This window comes from Pygocentrus nattereri, chromosome 21 (genome assembly GCF_015220715.1).
Source record: "Pygocentrus nattereri isolate fPygNat1 chromosome 21, fPygNat1.pri, whole genome shotgun sequence".
Lineage (NCBI taxonomy): Eukaryota > Metazoa > Chordata > Actinopteri > Characiformes > Serrasalmidae > Pygocentrus > Pygocentrus nattereri.
In genome coordinates, this window is record NC_051231.1 from 6,341,591 (window position 1) to 6,367,874 (window position 26,284).

The 26,284-nt window shown below is 39.5% G+C and overlaps 1 protein-coding gene across 3 annotated transcripts in view; it reads left to right on the forward strand.

The window, feature by feature from the left end:
• kcnab2a (potassium voltage-gated channel, shaker-related subfamily, beta member 2 a) overlaps window positions 1–26,284 on the forward strand; it is a 137,607-nt gene that overhangs the window by 5,482 nt on the left and 105,841 nt on the right. The window contains exon 1 of one of the 3 annotated variants that reach the window (XM_017704905.2): window positions 10,873–11,289. The exons of 1 other annotated variant lie outside the window; for it this stretch is intronic. The gene's annotated coding sequence lies outside the window, so the exon portion shown is untranslated. Of the gene's footprint in view, window positions 1–10,872; window positions 11,290–26,284 lie in introns of those variants that run through there. One more of the 3 variants, XM_017704904.2, reaches the window with a different exon arrangement.

Below are 26,284 nucleotides of genomic sequence, written 5' to 3' on the forward strand. Positions count from 1 at the left end.
AAACCTGTATGACTGATGAATGGGATTTTACTTCTGGAACCAGACTGTTCAGCTTTGTTTCCGAAGTTGGTGCATCCCTACTTTGAGTTTCATTTGAATTATAGCCTGGTATTTTTTTTAATGTAGGTTCATGTATGGCATCATATTCACGCTAGACCACATATCCGTTGTCGCTGAGAAATGGTCAACGTCTTTCAAGTCTCGTATGATGCCATCCTTCACGGTAAGATACATTGCAGGGATCGCTGTTTGAGAAAAGTACTTTCGGTCGTGAAGTACATATTGTTTATCAAAAGCCTGCAGCATGGCTTTGAACGCCGGCTTCTCAACAGTAAGAAACGGCACCATTTCTTCAACCAAATAGCGAGTCACACTGTCAGTAAGCGCTCGCCACTGGTTGCTGTCACGCTGGTACTTTGCTCCTCTCACAAAGGCCTTGGAGAGTTGCTGCTGACCTGAGGTTGTACCTCCTCCTGACGCAGGTGTGCTGCTGCCAAGTTCGGCAAACACAAGGATGGTTAACTCTAAGATGTGATCTTAGATTGGTCGTATTTCCACTTGAGACAGATACTTTTTTTCTGCAAATGCGGCATACTGCTTCATCCAAACTCGCCGGCGATCTCTTGTCATCTGGCTCAACGCCAAAATGTGCCCAAATTGTTGACACAGTATTTGGCTTGGAAGCTAGATTTGTCGCCATTGTTGATTTGAGTAATGTGGGCTCAACAGTTATCTGCATGGACGCTACCATATAAGAGATGTGCTTTTTCGTTCAGCACAAGGGAACTGTGCGTGTATATAATGTGTTACACTGAATGTTATCTGTAGGTATCACAAGTACCGAAACCTAGAAATAATTAAAAATAATCACACACAAAAAGAAACCCCCCATTTATTTAATGGACTGTCCCTTTCCCTCACGTGCACAGCGATCACAACGGAAAAGTGTTGGGTCAGTCAGAACTTAGAGCGGGAACTGTTCATTTTAAAAATAAATAAATAAATGACGGTAATAAGCTCAACACCGTGGTAGGCATTACATAACCGCGGTAATACGGTTATCGTCACAGCCCTATCTATAACTAGAGATAAGTCTTTCATGTCGGTGTGGAGGGATTTGGGAATTGCTGTAATTCAACCAGGACTTTGGAACATGAACTGCCTTTTTTGGGGGGTCCTGCTGCAGCATCTCAATAGGATTAAAGTTAGAACTTTGACTAAGCCACTATAGAACATTAATTTAGTCTCTTTTGAGCCATTCAGAGGTAAAATTTCACTTCCGATTATTGTCCCATTATTGCAGTTGTGCTTGAGCTTCAGATCATGGACAGATGGCTGGATTCTCATGCTGGATTTTCTGGCAAAGAACGTACGTTATGGTTCTGTCACTTATGGCAAGTCATCCATGTCTTGTACTATCACACTACCACCACCATGTTTCACTGTAGTTCTTCGTTCTTATTGTGGAATACTGTGTTTGCTTTACGTCAAATGTAGCAGGACCCTTTCTTCCAAAAAGTTCCACTTTAATGTCTACAAAACTTTGTTTAGAAAGTCTTTGGGGATCATCAGGGTGTTTTTGCCAAGTGTGAGAAGCCTTTTTTGCCTAGTCTCTTTCTAGTGGTGGAATCATGAATGCTCCTAGATGTTTGTCTGGTTTCATTTGTGATTTTTGTGGATGAGTCATCACTGTGCTGTTGGAGGAATTTTGGTAATAGATAATGGTTCTCACTATGTTTCACTAGAGTCCCAGAAGCTTATAAATCACTTTGTCGCCCTTTCCAGACTGGCCATTCACTAACTGGTCATTTTCTCTTCTGAAATTTCTTTTGCAGCACAGTGTTGTTGAGATTTATTTTACCTACTTCACATTGCTGGAAAGGTTCTTTTCAAGATTTAACAGGGCTAGAGTGTTCACTTTGGTTGTCTTTGTCTTATATTACATTTAGTTTGAAGATCTGCAATAATTACTGTGAAGCAAGTGTGAAACAAGTGTGAAGAAATGAGTAGGGGACAAATATTTCGCTGTACCTCCTGCCAAACAGTCTGTAAAAGCTGAAATTCAGTCCTGTCCAAACTTTTGATTGGTCTAGAGACCCAACTTACCTTGATTGTCAATAAAACGGCAAGGATGTTCTTTCAACCCCTTATTTCAATACTAACAATGCAGATTGAATTTTCAGTTTGAAGAAAACTTTTTTCCTTTAAGGACCAAGAAATTCTGTGCCTACTGTGACTAATTTTGATGCCAGAGACATAAAAGTAATGCTAGTTCAATGCTGCTCGTCCAGTGCAAACCAGCTGTGTGCACACTGCTAACTCCCATTCATTCCCAGTCTCCCAAAAGGCATAATGCATGGCTCAATATTCTCCGGCACTGTGCTTAGAATTCACACGATTGGCTGGCTGTTTTGTTTTTCATCATCGTTGCAATCTTTTGCATTAATTATTCAATCGTTTGACAACAGTATGCCGCCCATGTTGTTCAGACACCAAGGAATGTGCGATGACCAGTTTGAAGCATAAACATATTGGTTCATTTTTATGGCTTTGGAAGTTGTGCTTGGGCTTGTTCATAATTATCAGAGTACAGTTTCTGAGGTAAGGGTGACTAAACTTTTTTGACATTTCAAGTTTAGATTAGATTTAGCAATTAGTTTTGGGCTTAATCCAATTTTACCCCTTGCCCCTACCACTTACCCTTACCCCTTTGTTTTGGGCGTTCACGTTTAGGGGTAGGGTGTCCCGATTTTTGTTGGGATAGAGGGGTAAGGTGAAGTGTTGGGGCTACATGGCCCTCCAAACGGGGTTTTTCAGAGGGTCACTCCAAACACTGAACAGTGGGCAGGGATGGCTGCCCAAGTGAGCAAAGAAACTCACATGTGAGAATTTTCTTTGTTAAAAATTATGATATCCATTGTATTATCTTAGCATAATGTCATTTCAATGTATTATGGTCATTTTCTTCAAAATGGGCATCACACATTGCTAATGGGTTGCCAGCTACTTAAATTTCCTGTTCCACCTTAAATGTTGCAGCAGTTACATTTTGGCACCTCAAGCGTCAGAACATCTGCACTATTTAAGGTCCATCCATCCATCCATTCATTATCTTCCGCTTCTCTGGGGTTCGGGTCACGGGGCAGCATCCTAAGCAATCAACCATGGGAAAATTTGAATAAGAAGCTGGTGAATATCTGACTTTAGCTTCATATCGCTGAAGAGTTATGTGTGGGTGATAATAAATAATTGCCCCCTGCCTCTTTGAAGTCATAGGATTCCCTAAATGTAACTAAAGCCTAGCAGTGAGGAGCTGAACTTTACCCTCCTCTGCTGTCACTGCAGTCTGGCAGGGTCGTCTACAGAGCAGCACTAGTAGCCTCTTAATGAAGTAGTGTTCTTTTTTTATTTGAAGATATCAGCCACTACCCATTATGACTTTGTTCCATGAGGCAAGATGACACACAAAAACAAGGGGTAGGATTAAAAATAAGAAATGGCATTGGGCCTTAGTCTTTAGGAAATATCGTCATCCATCTGTCTTGTACGCTACAGCTTGCTGTGCTACCTTTTTAGCATGGCATGGCCTGGCCTTGGTTTCTGGGGCTGAATAGCTGAATTATATTAACTTTAGGCACTCCTTAAAAGAGAGAGAGTGCAACGTGATAAAGACAAAGAGAGAGAAATAGTGTGGAAGAGATTTAAAAAAAAAAAAAAAAAAGATAAAGTGTGAGAGAGTGATGGAGAAAGACAGAGTGCGCATGCACATGCAAGAAAGTGAGTGCCAGTAGAGTGCAAGGGATAAGATGCGTAAGTATAATAGTATTAATGGTAAGTTTGAAGGTCAGTAATCAGGTGTGTTACATTCTATTGATTATTTAGAGCATGTAAAGTTAAAAGTTTAAGAGTTAAATTTAGAAGTTAGGTTAGTTATTTTGTCCAAAACAGTTTTTAGTGTAAAATCAAAAATCACTCATTTGAGAGCCTGAAATTCATGTGAAAAAAATGTGTAAATATAAACATGTGTAAACATATAAATTTGAATACAGTGTAGAGCCGTGCAGACCTCTAACAGTGTTTATTAGGAAAACAAAGTGACCAAGAAGGAATGCTGTGTTTCAGCGTGACATTTTACATTAAAAAATAGTGTTTCTTTTTACTTTAGGTGAGCTTTAATGTCATTACTGGGGAAATATTTATTTCTTTTTTCATTTTTTTTTTTTTTTTTTCTTAATTTAAGCATTTTTGTTGATATATATGTTCATATTCAATTAAATAATTTCTTCCTTTCGTGAAGAGGAGCGTGACTTTTGAGTCTTCAAATGGTATTGACATTGTGAAGAAGGCAGAGTCAATGGATGAAGCTCAGTACTAGTAAAACAAGTGAAAGGATCTCATGTGTCTTTAGAGATGTGTCCTACGCACTTTTCCCATCACACCTTCCATTTAAGGATGTTTATTTTTGGAGATGGTATGGATACACAATTGGTTTGTCAAATTTAGTCATGTGACATTTTAAATAGGAACGGTTGATGAGAACTGAAATGTGGGCTGGTACAGTACTCATAGTAATTATTAGGTTGTATACTGCAGTTTTAATTATATTATTAAGATATACACAAACAGAATATTTGAAGTTCTATTTGATCTGAAAGCTTTCCAGTGCTTGAATTATGTTGATTTTGTAAACTGTAATTTGATAAGTGGGCTACTTGTGCACCAGTTATCCCAGTTACCTAAGGTTCAGTGCTCTAAGGATTTTTGTCCCACACAATGGGGGCAAATACCAAGCCTGGTTTGGAATTCCAGTTAATTGCGATCTTTGCATGAAGGCCCCAGAGATGTCTTGACCCTGTCATTCTTAAGCCATCATGTCCTCTATTTGTTTTATGCAAGCAAACGGTCATGACATACTCTCAGTGCTGGGGGCTTGGATTTAAATATACTTCCTCTGTGGTCAGAGGGAATGACATCGAAACTAAACCCCCCTCCCAGCCCCCAAAAACGAAGGCTGTGGTCCATTTTCTGAAAGCGCAAGTGAGAGCCAGTGTTATTTCATGAGAAATTTATAGAACAAATGCCTTACAGCTCTTTCCTTTGTAAGCCAAATACTTGTCGCATGTTGTAATTTCAGACTGAGATGCAGTGCTTTAATGGGTTTTGGTCACACGTTCAGAAGCAATCCCCAAAGGACCCTGGTGTTATTGTTAGGTCATGCTAATGATTAGTATAACATCTCTGTTCTTCAGTGCTTTACCAGCGGCGCATAGTGACGCAGTGCCTGGTATTGGCTGAACGCAGGCTGCTGTTGTGTTCCAAACACCCCCTTAAGGCATTAACACTATGCAGTAGTATGGCCTAAATACACCTTACTCTTCTAATATTGGAAACTGTGTTGATATAGTTCCAGGTTGTAAAATCTCAGCTGTGTATCCTAACAGGTCTTAACAGCAGCCAGAAACAGTAGTTGGGGGAGGTTAGTAATGTAATCACTTTAAGCATTGCAACTTGGTTATCAGCCATTGATCAGAGGCTTGCCTTCTCATAGGGTGCACAGTAATGCAGTCCTGATAATAGCTTTAAAATAATTATAAAGCAGTAAGCCATGAAAGGGAAGGGTGATAAAATCACTCTCTTGAGTGGCTTATTATAAAATGGCGGCCAACATAAAATATGTTAAAGTACACAATGTTTTAGATAATTATTTATGTTATTAATAATAATCAACATAAACAGGTATTCCACCAAGAAACATAGTTTCTTTAGAGTATGGTATCGTTAAGCAACCATTGACTGCTAAATGAGAAGAACATTCAGTCGCCCATCACTGTAAACTGCAGACATTTTGTGATTTTTTTTTAAAAACAAAATGCACAAAACAGTGAACATATGATAACACAGCACTGTTTAATGCAATTTACTCACCAAATTATCACAGTGAGTCTTCTGCCAATCTGACGACACCACTTTTCTCACACTGGGGCTGAATCTCAAACGGCTCCTTGCTCCCTTCATAGTGCACTACGTAGGAATTTAAATACGGACTCCTGCAGCCAAACAGAGCAAAATATCACTGAAAATGGTCATTTGGGCTTCATCCACATTCATACTTGACAAGAGGTCACTATTTGACAGCAAAACATAGAATTTCTAGACTTAATGTTACACAGCACATTATTTAGCTAGGGAATACAGGATTCAGCCTGGGTTTGACACTACGTCTGACTGAAGCACACGCCTGTGATATTAATGTTGTAGTTGTTTAGCATGTTTGCTCTCTTTTAGCCTGTTAGGTAGCAGACCAGCCTAGTTCTAGTAAAGAAAATAAGCTGTCAGCCCCTCAGTTTAAGCAAAAATGGGTTCTCACTTCATCAGTACACTCGATGTTCTGTGTGATCAGCGTTAGAGTCAAAGATAAATCCATTAACAGTAGAAGGGATTTTTGTGCTGTGGCACAGTGATACTGAGTTGAGTTGTAGTCAGGTGGTCATAGGTGTGGTATATCATGGATTTTACAACGGCTTCAAACGCGACTCAGCCAGTCAGATTTTAGGACTAGAACTATCCGTTTTATAAATAAGCATTTAGCCTGTTTCTTTTGGTTAAATGTTATAACTGAATATGTGCACAGCCATTTAAATACGTGAATATCATCACTGATTTCAGCAAATATGACGTGGAAGCATCATCCTTGTTGAGTCCTATTTTGGTGCATCTCAAAACAGAACAACTTGCAAGAAAAGACATCCTACTTCTTCAGTAGATGTTCAGTTAGCCCACATCTAGGAGGTGGTTGAAAGCACTATCTGTTCAGGGAGTTTGTTTACACTCCAATAAAAACGCCTGTTCCTCTGTGAACCAAATCATCATTACTAATGAGGCACGTTTGGACTTTATTAGTCCAGCTGTATATGGACTAATCATTTGCGGCAGACATATCTAGAATGAGATGTAAACAACATTTGGACCTGATCTAATAGCTTTAAATGCCCATAAAACATTATATCAGCTCAATTACATTACAGCATATGAAAAGGCCATACTCATTATAATTAGACATTCAGGGTGACTGCATTGCTGTAGCGTATAGGCTAAACGTTGGAGGCGGCCTCATGATGATAAAGTTCATATGGATGCCCTGCTGCAAGGACATGCTTAAACAGAGGAGGCAGTGAAAACGAAGCTGAAGCCTGGGATGCCGTGACTGGGCTGGAAGAGAGCCAGGAACCAGAGACACAGTGGTGCGCAACATTGAAGCTGCTGCAGTCCCCAAGGCTCTGGGCTAGGAATTCACATCAAGGCATGCGCTAATACAATCTTTGTGGAAAGTGAGATGAACATTATAGCATCAGATTTTGAACAGACAGAAGGACACAACAATGCAGAGACCAAATTGCCTTGACAGGACTTTTTTTTTGCATGTTTGGGGAAGACTCAGCCTTGTAGCAGTAGCTCTGAGTACTGCAGTGGTGCCTTCATGAATTTTAAAATCAAGTGACTCTGCATGTGCTTAAAGCAAAATCGGCAAAACATCCTGCTAAGCTGGTTCCGTGTCCAAAATGCATTGATAAAACATTCCCAGGATGTGGTGGTAAAGAACTAATTTAACAGCTGGGTGTCCTAATAACTGTAGCATCGGTGTGCATCATAGCACGCTGACATGTTCTAATGTAATTAGCCAAATCTGTTTTTTAAGGGCTTACTAGCAATTTTATTGTATTTTAGAAATTGTGAACCTTCATTCAAATATATAGGTCAGCGTTATGAGAGTAAAGCAATCAAAACAGTCCAGGTATTCTTGCAGATGCAGTGACAAAGCCTTCAGACTATGCAGTAGGTGTTCAGTTAGCCCAGATATGTGTTTGACCTTTCTGAGAGATGATTGAAAACGTCCCTGTTCACCTAATTACCTAATTATCATTCTGAAAAGCTGTATATAGACTAGAAATGTCGAAAGCTATAGGTATCACAGTCCAGTCTAACCTGGCAAGCTGGCGGGCAGTTCTACTGATGCTGCAGCACTGTGACAGCCGGTATCCTTTAAACCCCATGTGTCAAACACGAGGCCCGCAGGCCAGATCAGGCCCACCACACAGTCCTATAAGGCCCTCAAAAGTACTTTAATTTTATTTTAATTCTATTAATATTAACTTGTTTTACAATGTGCTGCACTACAGTCCCCTGCATGCACTGCAACATAATGACTCTCCTACCTCGACAACAATCTATGGGACAGCGGTTATGCCTCAGTTCTACACAATTCTATGCAATTCTACTCCAGTCATATCACCAAAATGCATTTCAGCTGCAGTTCAGCCAATAATAAAACACTGAATGCCAGCTCAGCAGCTCCGAAACTGAGCCCAAGTCTTAATGACCTTGCAGCGAAGAAAGGATGCCAGGTATGTTTAAAAGAATGAGCTCCTGGGGACATTTAAAATTTGAATTTTTCAAATGTCCATGTAATATTTCGAGGTGTACTACAAGTGTCTGTATTTCACTGTTGAAGTTTCTGTGTATTTTGAATAAATAATGGTCAGTTTGGGTTATAGAACAACATTAATTAGAATTGAAATAAAAACATTTTTTTCTCTGGCTTACAGATTTGTTGAGATTTTTTAATATGGCCCTTTTACTGGTTGAGTTTGACACCCCTGCTTCAAACCAAAGACAAGGACAAAGCAAAAACTGCACCTTTTTGATCCAGAAAAACATGGAGGCTTAAGTTAATACTGCACAGTTTCTCTGGCTGCTGAATTAGGTTTAGGAATGTGAGGTCATGATACAGTGTCTTATGGGTGATCGCAGTTGTGGCAGAGTTAGTTGGTCTGAGCTGGTTCTGAATAGTAAAATGAATCTTCCTTTCTTACCTTTCCTTGATTATTGCTAATCTGTAGGACTCACTAAATATATTTACAGAGCTGACTGTAGAGCATGCCAATCCTTATGGCGACTACTCTGCAAAAAATTATATCTTGTCAAGTAAAATTATCTTAAATCTAGTCAATATATCTAACATTTCTTGTTTTGAGATGGTTCCGCACTTATTATAGGATTATTTAGCTTATTTCCAGAAATTTTGTTTCAGGTGATTGTATTAAGTAAAATTCTGATCACTACATTGACAGGTAATTTAGCTGGTTTTAAGCACATTTCTGCCAGTATAGTGAGAGAATTTTACTTGATAAAATTACAAGTAAAATGTCTAGAAATAAGTTAAATAGTCTTAAAATAAGATTGCAACAATCGCAACAGGAGAAATATTAGATGTATAGAGTGTATTTAAGATAATTTCATTTGACAAGATACCATTGTTTTGCAGTGCAGTTCAGAGATCTCATTAAAATAGGGGAAAGTTGATTGGAAAGGAAGGTTTATTAAAATATTCAGACTGTAGTGAAAGTGGCGATAAACATCAAGCTCAAATTCCTTTTTTACTATAATCATGTATCCTGTATGGAAATACTTTAGTAGTGCCAGATGAGTAAAGTAATGTAGTGCACCTCAAAACCCAATTTGCAAATGGAATATTGTAAATATTAGTTCTGTCATGCTTTTAAAGTTCTTACACATAAATAGCAACACATTGACCGTATGTTTGTTTGAGGACACTGACCGTCAAACTAATTCATCAGTCTTGTTGATTTAGAAAGAAAAATCGTGAGGTTACTGGAGTCTTGTGCTCAGCAGCAGGAGACATAAACCGAATTGGCCTGTATTCTTCCTTCTGTTCTTCCTATTGTTGTCTAGGAGAAACTGTAAAGCTGTGGAGGAGATCTTTTTGATTGGTCTCCCCTATAGGACAGGCTGATTATTATCAGTGAGCAAGGGCTTCTTAGCAGTTTTACTAATTCTTGAAATTTGAACCTCTATTCCAGGTTTCGGCAAACCAAATGTTAAGAAGAGCCACTTTGTCCTTTCAACAAAAATCTGTCCACCTTGGGAGCCATAGCATTTTGTCAATTTTATTGAAGTAACATTTTATCATCTTGGCTGAAAATATCTCTTAATAAATACTAATGTACTAGTATAAACTAAAAAATGGAAATGAAAACTTACCTTGCTCTGCTTTTAAGCTTTAGCTCAGTTATAGTTGCTTTTCTCACATCTCTGGAAGGAAACTTTTACTCAAAAGTGGAATAATTTCTTGTTAAATGTAACTGCAGCACTGTTTAAGGTGGAACGGGAAAATTCGGACAAATGAGAATGAGAAACTGAGTTCAGCTTTGCGAGTTTTTAGTGTTTGACAGTTTCTCATTGCAGGTTACACACATCACGAAAGCAGCTGAGTGCTAAATGCAATAAGCCGGTCTCTGAATTATCAAAGTTTATCTTGAATCTTTCTCTTTGCTGCTTCGTTAGGGGCGAGATTATTTGCGTTGGCAGTAAAATAACTGCATGCTCTATTCAAATCTATAGGTCAGCTTTATTAAAGTAAAGCAAATCAGCAAAGTCCAGGTGTTGTCTCAGGTGCAGTAGCAGGGCCTTGACATTGCAGTGTCTCCACATTTGTGGATAGTGCAGGGTAAATGGCATTAGTTTTGCTGCTGTGTGGCCACAGACTAGCAATTGCATCTGAACAAATTCGGATTCTTTTCAGTGCGGTCACCGTCTGCAGTAGGTTTTCAAAAGCAAGCCTTCAGTATACAGCAGCTTCTGTCTCCTCCCTCTCGGTGTCTTGCACCCACGGCTTCTCCATATGCTTACTCTCTCACGCTGACTGTGCAGAGAGGTGTGCGTGTTTGCGTGATGTGAAGGGGAGGGAGCTTTAATGCATCTGCTCCGTGCTCTATTCAGTGACACATACTCTTGAGACTCGCTCACTCACCACATTCTCTCTCTCTCTCTCTCTCTCTCTCTCTCTCTCTCTTTCACTCCCCCTGTCTTTTTCTCGCTATAGCATTCTTGTCTTTCTCTCCATCTCCCACTCTCCTTCACCCTCCCTCCCTCTCTCTCCCTCTCTCTCTCTCTCTCTCTCTCTCTCTCTCTCTCTCTCTCTCTCTCTCTCTCTCTCTCTCTCTCTCTCTCTCTCATGCACAGACACACGCTTATCCACTCAGGCATACAGGCACACACATTGACAGCGGAGCACGGCGCGGAAAGACTAAACCCGTTTGCCGTTCTTCTCTCACCCCCCCCTTACTTCTCCCCCATCTTTCTCTCACCATCGCTCGACAGCGGAAATCTGGCTGCTGCACCCGGCCCACTCTCCTCCATCCCAGCCGAGTGGGGAACGCTGCATCAGGCATTGGCCGAGGACAGAGGTGGGTAGTGGAGCACCATGACTAGGTCTGTTGTCCCTTTTTCCCTCGCTTTTCTTACCTCCCTCCCTCCCTCCCTCCATCCTCCTCCTCCCCTTTCTCCTCCTCCTCCGTCTGCTGGAGCGTAAGACTGAAGGACTGAGCTTTTGTGTGCATACATGTGTGTGTATTTTGCATTAAGAACCAATGTTGTTGAGCAGCATCCCTCTAAGTCGTTATCCCTTCTCCTAGTCTGATCAGTTCGTCATTGATGCAACATTGAGAGACAGATCTGCATATCATAATGCACCGGCAGTTATTTTTGCCCAGCTATGCCCCCTGTGCATATTATTAATGCATATCTCAGTTTCTTAAATGTATATTTCAGCATGCAAGATTCAGAGACAGTCCCACAGTTATTTGGAAATCTACACATGAATTGGCGTTTATCTACATCTATGCGTCTTCACTCCTACCTGCTGCAATGGCCATCTGTTACCTACAAATGCTGCCTTTATGCCACAGAGTCGTAGCTTTCATGCTACAAACTCCTTTCGTAATGCCATAAAGATGGCATTATTTGCTGTTCATCATTTGGGCAGAGCACAGAGGCTCCATGACATTCTCAGTGTCATTTGCTGAAAGGGAAGTTGGTGCTTGAGCTGGGATGTGTGGATGGATTTTGCTCAGCCTCTGGGCGCAGGGCCAAGTCTATGGAATGGAAGGTAGGCGCAGGTTGCAGGGTTTTGGTGCAGTAAGTTGTTGAGGGGAGCTGCACCACCAGAGAAATCAGGTGCCTACACTGCCTTGAGCAAGCCTTCTCATAAGCTTTGCAGATAGAGAGTTGGTGCTGTAAATATGATGCCTATAATGTTATGTAGCCACACATAATGCCTTTTTATTATCATGTTTAGTGGTTTCTTTACAAGTGAATGTTTGATTCATCTTTTGCTGTGTTCTTTTGAGTTACACTGCATTTAGCACACTGCACCAGTTCACTTGGTGTGCAGTATGATTGATTTTGCTGGAATATTCTAAATTAGCAATGATGGCAATAAAAGTGAATTAATGGCCGACTGATCTGATATTTCCAGCAGATATGATCATTTTGATTTTGGAGTGGAGCTCACCGATTACTGATATGAAATCTGCAGATATTTAATGGTCTGTCTCTTTCCCAGCATGCACTGTGCTTTTGATCAAACAGCCAAGTTTGTTACATAACAATAAGAACTTACTACAAGGTCACAGGTTTCTGAGAACTTTATATATCAGCTTAAGTAGCTACTTTTAATACTGGTTGTAAATAAATCACCTATGCCCAATAGCAGCTTGCTTTCTAGGAACACAGAGTGGGTGGTGGAGACCGGAGCCTTGAGGCCAGAGGACCTATCATCTGAAACTGTCCGCTGTTTGGTTTTCACTACTGCAGTGAGGTTTGCTGATGGTGACATAATGAAATAAGCAGACCTGCAGACCTTTGCGTATTCATTTTGAAGGTACACATTTTGACATGTGCAACCCCATTTACAAAAAAGTTGAAACGCTGTGCAAAATGTAAATAAAAATAAAATAAAATTCAGTCATCTGTAAATCATTTAAACACTATATTTAATTGAAAATAGTAAAGAAACAACATATCAGATGTTGACACTGAGAATTTTTTTTTTTTTTTTTTTTGATGGCAACAACACATTCCAAAAGTTGGGATGGGGGCATGTTTACCACTGTGTTTCATCACCTCTTCTTGTAACTACACTCTGTAAGTATTTCCATCTCTGTTTGGGAGCTGAGTAGACATTGCTGTAGTTTTGAAAGTGAAATGTTTTCCCATTTTTCCTTAACAAAGGATTTCAGCTGCTCAATAGTTCAGGGTCTCCTTTGTCGTATTTTTTGTACTATAATGTGCCGAATGTTTTCAGTGGTGACAGGTCTGGACTGCAGGCAGGCCAGTTTAGTGCCTGGTCTCTTTTAGTACAGAGCCATGCTGTGTGGTTTGACATTGTCTTGCTGAAATAAACAAGACCTTCCCTGAAAAAGACGTTGTCTGGTTGGCAGCATATGTTGCCAAAACTTGTATATGTTCAGCATTGATGGTGCCTTCACAGATGTGCACCCATGCCATGTGCACTAATGCACCCCTATACCATCACTTCAAATGTTGATTTGTTGGAACATAGGACACTTCTTCACTTAAAGTCTATTTTAAGCAAGCTTGAGCCCAGAGAAGGTGGCAGCATTTCTGGATCCTGTTTATACATGATTATACATGATACACCTCTTTGCGTTTAAGAGTTTTAATTAGCATTTGTGGATGCAGCTCTGAACTGTTTTTATCTACAAAGTTTTTTGAACCCAGTCAGTGATTTCCACTACAGAATCGTTTGTTTTTAATGCAGTGCGATCAGAAGGCTGAACGATCAAGGCCATCAAATACTGTTTTTTGGCCTTGTAACTTGCATGCAGAGGTTTCTCCAGAATCTTTTAATGGTATTATGTGCTGATGTGATGAAAAACAAAAGTTCTTTGCCATTTTATGTTGAGAAATCAAGTCTTCTCCTTATCTTTACTTCTGAAAGGATATTCTTTTTATACCCAATCATGTTACTGGGCTGTTGGCAATTAACCACCAGATGTTTTTTTTATGCATTACACAACTTTACCAGCCATTTGTTGCTCCTGCCTCAACTTTTTTAGAACATGTTGTTGGCATCAAATTAAAAATGGGCATATATTAAAAAAAAACAATAAAACATTTTGAAATGGGTTTAAATCATGCCAGCACAGTGGCGCAGTGGGTAGCACTGTCGCTTTACAGCGAGGAGGGCCGGGGTTTGATTCCCCGGCCGGGTGACCGGGGTCCTCTCTGTGTGGAGTTTGCATGTTCTCCCTGTGTCTGCGTCGGTTTCCTCCCACAGTCCAAAGACATGCAGTCAGGTCAATTGGACATGCTAAATTGCCCCTAGGTCTGAGTGTGTGAGTGACCTGTCTGTGTCTGTCTTGTCTGCCCTGCGATGGACTGGCGGCCTGTCCAGGGTGTATCCTGCCTTCTGCCCGATGACCGCTGTGATAGGCTCCAGCAATGCTTAGAAAATGGATGGATGGGTTTAAATCATTGCATTTTGTTTTTATTTACATTTTTCACAGTCACATTTTTTTTTTTTTTAGAAATGGGTTGGTACACTGGGTTCATTCCCAAATGCACAGTGTCCATCATTTCAAGACACTGCAAATCAACAGCAATGTAACATTATTTTTATCCCTCTCATTCGCCCTCCTCACTCCATCTATGTAGGGATCTGACAGTGGGGTGGTTGATAAGGCAAAAATATGATTGCTGATACTTCAGAGAATGTTTATAATACACAGTTTGTCATAACATATAATTTTTCTTACATTTATTTTTTGACAGTAGAGTGAAACAGCTGCACCAGCTTGGGACAGCTGCACCACGGGAGCCTCTCCTAAAGCTCTTCTTAATTAAGCATTTAGTAGGTTAGCAATGTCCACAATATGCTCTGTTAAGCTTGTGAAGAGGATATATCATATAATCATCACATGACCCACCCCTACCTGGTGGGTCACCGCACTGCTTGTTTTAATATTTTCCTGCTCTAGCAGACCTAATTTCTTTCAAGAAGTGCCTCATAATCCAGCTCATGAAATGAATCAACCATGATGGAGCAGATAAACAATGAAGTGCAATGCTTTAGAGTAGAGCTCCCTGCTGTAAATTGCATCTGAAAAGGCCAACTCTATTTGAAAAAGGTAGGCTATGCAGAAACACCACTGAAGCAGACTGTTCAGATGTGCCTTTGGAGAATAATCTGGTAAAAAGATGTCAGAAGAGTTAAACTTGCTATCCAGCCCATGGGGCATTCCTGTGGCCACCTTATTTCCAGTACAGCAGAGCAGGAACACAGACTGCTCAGTCTTTTTAATACCTCTGTTCTGACTGTGCCCTCAATTACTAAGGTCCAGGCAGAGTTTGGAAACTCTGAAGGTATGAAGGCAGTCCTGGACTTTAGTTGGAAATTATTATTTGGCAAGAAGCCACAAGAAGCTTTATTAGGGACTTATTTGGTCACCTCCACTGACTTAGCGTCCTAAGCAGTGATCATACTATTGTGGGAAATGTGCATTGCGTGCTGCCCTATACAACGACAAGACTGAACTGCTACAAATCGCTTGCCAGAGGAATTCAAACAAAAACACAAATATAGTTCTTTAAATGATTCTTTAAAGAATGAAATAAGGCTGAAATACGGACATCATGTTGCTGCAGAATATCAAAAACAGGATGCCAGAGAGATGTCACAACATGCTTTTTTGTGGATATAGTCAATATATTAGAACACTTCCTAACTGCATGTTAATTACAAAGAGAGCATAGTTAATCATGTTTAATTACAACCCATTTCCAAAAATGTTGGGACACTGTGCAGAATGTAAATAAAAATGGAACGCAGTGATGTGCAGATCATTTAAGCCATATTTTTAAAGGAAAATGCTACAAAGGCAACATATCAAACGTTGAAACTGAGAAATTTTGTTTTTTGAAAAATATGTGCCCATTTTGAATTTGATGCCAACATGTTCCAAAAAAGTTGTCACGGGCCATGATTACCACCTGTGTTTCATCACCTCTTTTTTTGTTGGCATCAAATTCAAAAGGGCATATATTTTTCAAAAAACAATTAAAATTTCTCGCTTTCAACATTTGATTTGTTGTCTTTGTGTCTTTGTTTCTTTTCAATGAAATACAGGGTTTAAATGATTTGCACATCATTGCATTTTGTTTTTATTTACATTCTGCAGTGTCCCAACCTTTTTGGAAATGGGGTTATAAATTTAGTTCAGCACATTGTCTGAAATATTAAATACAAACCCTGGCATTGATAGAATTTGATAGCATTTCTAAAATGCAACTTGGTATTGGTATTAGCGAGAACGACACCGATAACACAGCAGTCTTTGGCATGCACGCAGATGTAACTTAACATGTCAGCAGAGTGGGTCAACAAGCAGCAGTAGAAATACTAATGGGAAAATCTGTGATGCCAGTATTTCATGGCAACGGTAATGGATGATATACCAGTATAGTTCTTTCTAAGGTTTTCGTTTCAGCAGTATAACACAAATAAGCCAGACAACACAACGTACATAGAGTCCAGAACAATCAAACAGTAGTCCTTTAATGATACCTGAATGGTTTTTTGAGTAGTTACGTCCAATAGCATAGCAGCCTGCTAGCTGGGCTAGTGTGCCCACTTTTACCAAAATAAAACATTCAAAAAGTGGAATTGGATGACTGCCAGGGCTAATAAGCATTTTAGGTTAAATAAAGTTAGTAATGGTGCTCTGTGTTGGTCGATACTTAAGGATCCGGTATGGTGTTGTAAGGAAAAACAGCCAGGTCTAATATTATGTTATGCTGAGTTCAGCAGGTGTGTTGATGTAGGCTGGGAGTATTGGAGAGGTGGACGTCAGTCAAGTGGGCTCATTTGGATATTAGGCCATGCCCAGATGTTCTCAGGGTCACGCATTTGGAAACTCCCATAGAGGAGATGAACTCCATCTCCCAGAATCCTCTGGAATCTCACGTGACTTCCTACTCTCCACCACGCTCCTATCAGAGATCTCAGTCTCCTGATTACTAATACTATCCACCTGTGTTGGTATCGTGAGGCTCTTAGGTTAGACTATAAAAGCCTGGACTTTAGACAATATCTTTGCGAAGTGTTGTTTCTCTGAGACTTACTGGGTGTTTTCCCATTGTGCTGTTGGCCCTGTGTGTTTTGACCTTTGAATTCATTTGCTGACTTCTCAACTTTTGTCTTGCCCTCTTTGTACCTTTGCTTGTGTTTTGGATCTGTGTTTTTTGACCTTGGCCTGGACTTTGACTATGTTGTTGTTTTTGACAAATGGTGATTTGCTTTTCATTAAATCACACTTGTCTTTTATCCACGTTCGTCTGCGATTCTGTCACCATCACACTCAGGCAGTTGTCTGATCAGGGAACTGTTTTTGAGTAGTGTTTTAGCATATTTCTGTTTTTTTTCCCAAAGCTTTCTGGATGTTCAATACCTCACTCAAGTTTATCATACAGGCTTTTAAAATATGTTGTACTATATTTCCCATCACATTCCTGGAATGATTTCTAGCTAGCAGAATATCTCAATTCCTTTAAACATAAACTTAAAGCGATTGCAAGATAATCTTACAAGATTTGCCCAGTTTAGTCCTTTGAGTTAAATCGGCTGATGCGCTGTTAAGGCAGTGCATTATGGGTATGCATGCTTCTCCAATAACACACCTAATCCAACTCATTAAGCCTGTTAATTAGCTGATGAGTGTGTTTTTATATCAGAGAAAGCACAGTGCTGTGGCCCTACAAGACTGATACAGCATAATTTTGCTTTAGAGCAGCGAAGTCAAGTTCATTTGTCATTGGCTAAACCAAACCATCCTGTTTAAAACATAATTGTATTCCATGACATCTTTTACAGAAAACTAAGTAACTGTAGAAGAATTACCGGAACAGCAGTTGACAGTGACAACATCGATGAAAACACACATGTGCACACACACACCTTCTAAGCCGCTTATCCCTCTGGGTCGCGGGGGCTGCCGTAGCATTGATGAAAACAATAAACCTTAATCCAAAAAAGTGGTGCATGAGATTTTTAAAACTAGTTAAAGAGTTAAATTAGTTAAAACTAGTGATGTTAAGCATTGACTGCAGACAAACTCATGTTAACATTGAAGTGGAATACTGTAAATTTACTATAAACGAACAGTAAATTGTTTTCACAGTGGGCTACAACTTGTCCTTAGGTGACCATCCAAATGAGTAGCCTCACCACTCTGTGAACACAAACTTTCTAAAACTTTCTGGTGTAGTGCATTAGGTGCTGAGAGGTACTTTCTGTACAGGTCCCTGAATGTAACCTATTTACAGCTGCAGCACAAAGCACTCTGCAGTGGGAATCCTTCTAGGCATCTTAATGCCACAGACACTGGTTGAATGACTGGCTGTTGGCTTCAATCTGGATTATAAAAAGATGTGTTGACTGGATGTAGGGCTGGGCGATAAACCAATAACTATAATTATAGCAATAGAACTTTCCTCAATAGAAATATAGGACATTTTCAAAAAAATGTTCAATATAATAGACCTTTCTCATACTTCTATGTTTAACAACAGCTATGGTGGCATTTTGTACTGCTTGGAAAGTGACACTACTCTGTTGTTGCCACTAGATGGCGTACTTCTGAATTTTTCATCATGATTAGAGAGGCAGGGGGTGTTGAGTAAAATGAGTTTGAAACGTGGAGTACTGTGCTGTCCTACAGTAAACTCACCTCTTTCCTTACATCCTAACAAGCTTTAGCAGCGTTATTAAAGCGCTGTTACAGCGCTCAGTCAGTCATATTTTAGTATTAGTGCATTCCCAAGCAAGAAAAGTGAAAGAAATAAGCAGGTTCATGTTAGTTACAGCCCTGACTTAAAAAAAAAAGTAAACTGAGGATGCTGTATGTCTGTGTGGCACTGAAGAGTGGCAGAATACTATCTTTCCAGGCTAGCTGTGTTTAGCAGCTGGCTAACATGAAGCAGCGCTCTGTCACTCAAACAACATGGCTAAACTGATGTTACTGTAGATAAAACAAAACAAAAAAGCATCAATTTCAGTTTAAACGTACCTAAAAGGAGGACTCTGGTGTCTGGTGTGAAAGATTCACACTGTAGTTAATGCTTTTCCACAGCGAGCGTCAGATATAATGAAGTTCACCCCTAACTACTATGTTAGAATAGAGGAATCCAAATGTCTGCTAGCTGGTGTTTGACATTTGACAGATGCTCTTATCCAGAGCGACTTCCAGTTTGACCATTTTTTACGCAGGTAAGCAAAGGTAGTGTTTAGGAGTCTTGCCCAGCAACTCCTGTGGTATTTTGGAGGGTCCTTGCCCGAGTGTAGAAGGCAGAGGTGTTACCCACTACATTTACCAACCACTTTGTGAATACTGTGATATGCTCTGACATGGATGTGGTAGGAGTGATGAGGTCTGATCCATCATTGACGTACCAAGCCAGCTAATGTTTGCTGTTCATATTAAATTGACAATGTTGAGAAACTTGTAACCAGATAGCCTGGCGCTCGACACCAGACACATAAACCATAAAATAAGTTTTCTTTCTTATGAAATATGAATATTCCAAAAATTGCGGCCATGCTTTTCCAGCTGGTTAAAACAGCTGACCCAAAACTTTCTCCCACGACAATTTTGTCAATTGTTCCAGTGTTTGGAGTGTTTGTCATGTTCTGACCATAAAGGATCGTTTAAAACTCAACTGACCACTCAAGAGTGAAATCAGCCTTCAAACTTGAAAAAAAAAAGATTTGACATTTGTTGCGATATGTATCAATATCAACTGATGTGAAATGTTGACTGATGTGTTTTATCATGATAACATTTTTGGCCATATCGCCAGAATCACATCTGACTGCACAGTGCTGGATCAGGTGGACTTTTGTTTTGTTTTTTAGCCAAGGTGTCCAGGTTGTACCTTAACAGCTGCCAGGCTGTTCTGCTCTATAGTAAAGCAGAGAGCCTGAAAGTGTATATAGTTTTCCTTGGAGAAATTCTTAACTGTTCCTTCTAATCATCCTGTGCTAGAGATTTAAAGGCGCTGTCTCACTTCATTAATTTTTCTTGGGCTATTCAGCAGGAAGAAAGTGTGCTCTCACAGGTGTGAGGAACTCGCAGTGTTTATCACACCTGTCTGCTCAGCAGGTGTGTGTGTGTGTGTGTGTGTGTGTGTGTGTGTGTGTGTGTGTGTGTGTGTGTGTGTGTGTGTGTGTGTGTGTGTGTGTGTTTGTCCTATCATTTGGACCACCAAAGCAGGCTGGCAAAAACATTTTAGCAGTGGACTATTAGTATGACTCTGGACAGGGCTGAGGGCAGTGACGGGCGTGTGTGTGCTAGAGAGAAGGAGGACAGATCCTTCCACTGCAGGGGTACAGGATAGAGATCTGCTCTCCAACTGTTTTTGGCTACTGCAGAAATCATTGCCTTTTACATGTTTATTACAAATTGTGTCTGCATCCTCCAAAGGCTAAATAAACAGGATTAAGAACACTGAGCTCTCAGTACAGCTCAATGAAAGTATTTGATATATAAGGAATAGAAAAGGAGAGGGAGTGCATGATCACGAATCACATCATCACAGCTGTGATTCGGTCACAGGCACAAGCTGCAGTCGAGTGCTGTAGATCCTGTCAGTCATGAGATTTTCTACCTCAAGTGTTCTTTCGCTTTTGTACAACAGTTCTGCAAAATTAAGAAAAAAGTAAAGCAAAGAAGCCCTGAATATTATATCGAAGGTGCTTTAATATTAGCAGCTTCTTCTGCCACATGAAGCAGTACCTCTTGCATCACCGGTCAAGCCATAAAATGGTTTTAATATGAGGTTCAGCACAAATTTTTTAATGTGTGCCAGATTTTTCTGAATGTTGCTTTGATCCAGGAAATCTGTAGAGCTTCTCGCAGCCTATCTTCTTTACTGAATTGTATTCTGTTAATGTCTGGCTATTCATGTTAGTTACTACTTACAGACTTAAATGAAAGTAATGTATGTTCATTGGAGAGTGGGAGAACGCTAGGTTTCTAGGCTAGCTGTTTTTAGCAGCTGGCAAGCTTGAAGCGGTGCTCTGACACTCACAGCATGTTGATGTTATTGTAGATCAAGACAAAAAAGCACTGATTTCATTAATGCTTTTACACAGTTAGTGTCAGATATATTGCGGTTCACCCGGAGTGATGGCAGTAAGACCTACCGAGCCAGCTATCGTTCGATGTTTGTGTTAAGCCGATGCCGTTGAGAAACTAAACAGTTTATCACACATCTCCAAACAGCTAACAATGATTTGTTTTCTTTTTTAAATTATTGTTATTAATATTAATACTTTATATTTATTAATATAAATGGCAGCCATGCTTTTCCAGCTGGTAAAAACAGCTGACCTGAAACTTTCTCCCACTGTCCCCTGACAGATTTGTGAAATGTTCCACTGTTTCACGAGTGTTTGTTGAGATGTGACCATAAAGGATTAAGTTTTTAAACGACAGTTAACCACTCAGGAGCAAAAATCAGCCTTCAAACTTGAAAGAAATAATGATTTGACATTTATCATAATATGTATCGATATTGACTGATATTAAATTTTTTATTGTGATAATATTTTTGGCCATATCACCCAGCCCTGTTGAAGCATAAGATGCCAGCGTTGGCACTTTTTTCCATCCGTAGTAGTCCTGCCAGAATTTGCTTATTGCTGTTAAATTATCACACCTGCCAGCCAAAAAGTCATGGTAAGGACAGTGACAAGTTCAGAATTTTGACCTACTGTACAGGATACAAACACTTCTTTTTAAATATATTTGGTTTTCTGTGTTTGTATTTAAGTACAGTTAACAGCTGCGTAAAGTGACTGTTTTTGCTACTTAGCAACCAGAAGTAGGAGGACTTACTAATCAGTAGTAGGTGGAATGATGCAGGTATGGTGAAAAAACCCAGGTAGAACACTTTTCAACCAATGAGCTGCTTGACAACTGTTATAACTTTTATATACAGATAATTTGTACCTTTTCACCAAACTGGTGTTCAGTTAGTATTAGTTTTTACACACTTTTACTTTGTACATACCAGCATAGTGGTTTTCCACGTTTCTAAACATTCTATTACATTGTTGGAAAGGCTTTAATAGATGATACGTATATAATAGATGACACACATGCTGCTGATGGACCTCAATTCATATATATTGTTTTGCTGTCCTGTCTCTGTGTCGTGGATTTGTACTGTATATTTATTGTTTTAGTAGTTTATTGTATTGTGTTCTTATTATCCTCTATATTAATTCTCTGGTGTATTTATTGTATATTCTGCACTTATTTCATGCTGTTGCCAATCTGCACATTATTTAGTCCTGGGTAATGTACTACTGTGGAGTGTCACAAGATGGGGTGTGAGGAATGGCATTTCGTTCCAATGTATATAAGCTATTTTGAGGAATGACAATAAAAACCCGTTAGACTTGATATCCAGTTAATTTGGTTCCATGATTTACTGGATATGAACTTTTCTAGATTTCAAGAAAAGCATGTTGTTTTCCCTAAAGAAATCAAGTGAATCTTAATTTTCAAGAGTGGATGGTTTAGGTTGGTTGCACTTTGTTGTCAGTGCTTTTTTACTGGCTGCCAGAAAAAAAAAATCCATGCTTCAAAAACAACATATATTAGCTATAATGAATCAAACCTAAGAGGTTTTGTGTTTAAGACATGCTTTTGTTTTGTTAAGTTTTTGCGTTTGTCTGACCTGTATGTCCAGTTTGTCCATTGTTAAGTGTTATTGTTATCATTCTTCTTATGCTTCTTATTATTGTTGTTATTTCATCCTCTCTCTTTACTTCTTCTTTTTTGTGTGTTTTTTTTTTTTTTGCTCAAATCGGGGGTGGGGGGGTGGTGTTGTTTGGAGGGGTGTTGGGTGGTTGTGCTGCCATATCACCTTATATCTGTATGATCGTTAATAAATGATGAGCTATGACTTTAATAACAAAGTGAAAAAGAAACAGTAATATGTCCCTTGGTAAAGGGGTGGTGGTGGTGTGGCCAAGGAATGTTGGCCTGGGAATTTAAATAAATAACTAAGACATGCTTTTGTCACCACATGCATCTGAACCCAGAAGCTATGAATAGTTCTGCATTCCTAGAATACGTGGTGATGTTTGGTTGGCTCTTCTGCAGCCATGTTGTCCTTTACACCCTACAGAATGGAACTTTACTGCTTTTGAGGTAATAAATATGTTTTTCCAGCATATTATTCTCTCCAATTTTAAGAGGCTAGTTTACTCTGCAACATATGGCCTATTCCTCACCATTTTTATGTATTATAAGGAGAAATGGCACAGATTAGGTGAAAAGTGAGAGACCCCAATAAAAATCGAAGTACTTGTTTTCTTTTTGACTTTGAATCTTGTACAAATCCGTCTTTATATGACTGTTCACCTACACTTTGGTAGTTGTCATCTTCATATTCAGAGTAATATCTAGTTTGTCTAATATGAAAATGTCTATCTAAATCTATATATTATCTTCATGAAGACATTCTTTCATTGCCATGAAGTCTTGTAATTTCTCTGCATAAAAACAGTCATTCCATTATTTTCATGGCTAAACTTACAGTTGTGTTTGCCTACAAGATGTGATTTCATTTCTCTACCAGCTGACACTGTTTGCATTGTAGTTTTGTTAATAGGCCCTTCTCTCAGTCACTGCATCATCACATCTTGCTGTAAATTGCAGCATTATCGAACATCCGCCTGCACAGTTTTGAGCAGCAGTGGAGGGTTGCGTATTTTTAGCTGCCCTCAAAAATTTTCTTTTGGCCTCAGTGCGGTTAATAGAAGAGCAGTTGGCATCTCTGATAGTTCCTCCAACATGGATGTGAAGGCTAGTTCGACTTTAGTGTCTTGCGAACTTAAACATTTGAACTTTGTATAAGCCTGCCCGTCTGCCGCTGTGGAGCTCATGGCCAACCCAGTAAACCGAGAATGCCGAGGCGTGCCACACGTTCTACGTTTGAAAGCGCATCTCTGTGTCACAGCAGCTGTGTTCAGATGGCGGAACAGGAGCACAGCAGATCTCTATGTTCAGAACCACATCACACATTCTTAAACAGATTTTTAATTATTGTACTTTATTTTGGAGGAGAAAACATCCACCAGGTTAAATTTTTCCTTCTTAGTCCATGTAAACATTAGCAAGTGCACTGTATATCTACAGTACAGTAAACGAATCACCAAGCTACTTCTATTTCTTAAGGTTTTTAAGAAACCTGTGTGTTGACCAGGATTGTAAATATGCCAGTGAATAAATATTTATCTTGGAGCTGAGCAGTTTTAATCAGCGATGTGAGGTAAATATGTCCTCCTGCACAGCCCACATTCACCCTCCAGTTGAGTTTTACCTCCTTTTTTGATCCATTATCTTGCTAAAAGTGACTCATGACTAGCAGAACTTTTCAACTGAAGTCAAACATTTTAAACTTGATCAAGTGGAAACTCAGGTGAGGCTCTTCAGTTGAATTATCTGTGTATTTAGGAAAGCAGCACTGCACTGATTAGAGGTGGTATTAGCCATTGTTTACAGCACAACTGGAAGCCGTTTAATGCTACTATTTATTCTTCCGCATTAACGAACACGGAAATGTGAGAATGGTTTATAAGCGCTCAATGTCCTTTCCATTTAGCCTTGTAATTTCGGTTGCAGGAGCATACTAATGGTCTTATCTGGGCACATAATAACACTGCTTCAAGTAGGTCAAAACACGTTCCTCCCTTTTCTGACTGTTATTGAAGTGTTTTGAATTCTGACCTTGGGTTTGACCTTTTTTTTTTACCATGGAGCTCATGGAACCATGAGTTTTGCTGTCTATCAGAAATTGTACCTGTTTCTTTTGAGCCATTCAGAGGTGGACTTGATTGTGTGCTTCAGATCATCATCCTGCTGAATAGCCCAAAAGAAACAGAATTAAGGTTTTGGAGTGGCAGAGTCAAAGTCCTGACTTGAATCCCATTGAGATTAGTGTTGCGCTTAAATGCAGTATCAGCTTTGGTGATGGGGATACCGTAATGTATGACGCAGAGACAGAGCTTAACATGTCGGTGTTGTGGCCTGACATGCAGCAGTAAAAAACTGGCAGAAACGGAGCAGCTTACCTGAACGGCTGAGCTGCTTCTTTTAGCAAACACTTGTCTGCTGCTGTGTGGCCAGTTACAATCTAAGTTAATGTTACTGAGAGAGCTGAAGGAACCTCCAGACTCTCTGTCTTTACTCTCAATTTATTACTTTGGCATAGCGGCCTGCTAGTCAGGCCTATGCGTCCACTATCCCCGCCTGTGGTGCGCTTCCGTCAGTGTGTCTGTGTCGACATGAGCTAGGTTAGATACAGTTAGTATTGATATCAGTACTTGGTATTGTCCAATACTAAAGGTTCAGGTATCAGAGGGAAAAAGGGGCATTGGTGCATCTCTAATTGAGATGCTGTGGAAACCTTCCAGTGCAGCCAAATTAAATCAATTATGTTAATCTTTTCCACACTCTGTGTGTTCATGTGTTGTCCCCTTAAAACCTTACTACCAAAAGTCGACCAAAATTCCTCCACTCATTGCAAGTTATTGCAAAGATATGGTTGCAGTTTTTACTGCCAAGGGTGGCGCCACCGGTTAGTAGGGTTAGGTTAGCAATTACTTTTTCACATGGGCGATACAGGTTATGAATAAATCTTTATCTTCAGTAAATTGAATGATCATTTAAAAGCTGCATTTTGTTTGTTTCATGCGGTTTTTATTTTATATTGAAATTAGTCAGATGATATGAAACATCTGAATGTGACAAATTGGTAAAAATAGAAGAAATCAAGTGATGGGCAAAAGCACTGTACACAGCACTGTACCGTATATGTTTTCTAGGGGTCAGTGAGAATTTTTGAGTATTTGAATTGTTGTGAAAATTTCAAAAGGTGAATAGTAAATAAAGACATTTGAAATGCAAGTTAGATTGTCAGTAATATATATATTTATATATATTTATATATATATATGTAATATTAATGTTATACATTCTCACATTGAACAACCATGAGATGTGAAGAGCCTGTGTCTGACATTTTGACTAGTTTTTTAATTGTTTACCTCAAGGCCACCTTACATCGGACGAGAACTTCTGCGCAGAGCTCATGTTTATTGTGCACGCTGCTTGTATAGATTTAATTGAGTAAAACCTTTGGCATCATTTACTGAGTCATTTGCTGACAGCAGCAGTTTTTATTTTTTTATTGGAGCTTCAACTGGCAGCATCAGAAACAGGTAAAGAAATCTTGGTGGCTGCACTGAGATGATTTCAAGTTGCCATATTATTACTTTCATACGCTTCTGCAACTCCAGAGATCTTGATGTTTTACCTTCTAGGCAAGCGGTCTT